The sequence below is a fragment of the Nestor notabilis genome, unplaced genomic scaffold, assembly GCF_000696875.1.
Source record: "Nestor notabilis isolate BGI_N333 unplaced genomic scaffold, ASM69687v1 scaffold4252, whole genome shotgun sequence".
In the NCBI taxonomy this organism is placed as follows: Eukaryota; Metazoa; Chordata; class Aves; order Psittaciformes; family Psittacidae; genus Nestor; species Nestor notabilis.
Window position 1 is genome coordinate 1 of NW_009916821.1, and position 285 is coordinate 285.

A 285-nucleotide genomic window follows, 5' to 3' on the forward strand; every position below is an offset into this window, starting at 1 on the left:
TCGGAGCCGTTTCACATGGGCTGAGCGGAGGAGATCAGGCCCCGGGGACAGCGCAGTTGGTGCCCTCAAGCACCAGCTCCGTTTCAGCTCCCTTCCGCCAGCGCGGGTGGCTTCGCTGCTTCGCTTTCCCCGCAGCGGACCCGCTGCAGGAGCCGTCCCTCAGGCAAAGGGACAGCCCGAGGCGCCGCTTCTGCTGGTGAAAGGGCTCGTGCGGTTTGTACCGGGCTGAGGGTAAACTTCGGGCTGAAAAATGCTTTCCATCCGCAAATGGATGGATTGTCTTGC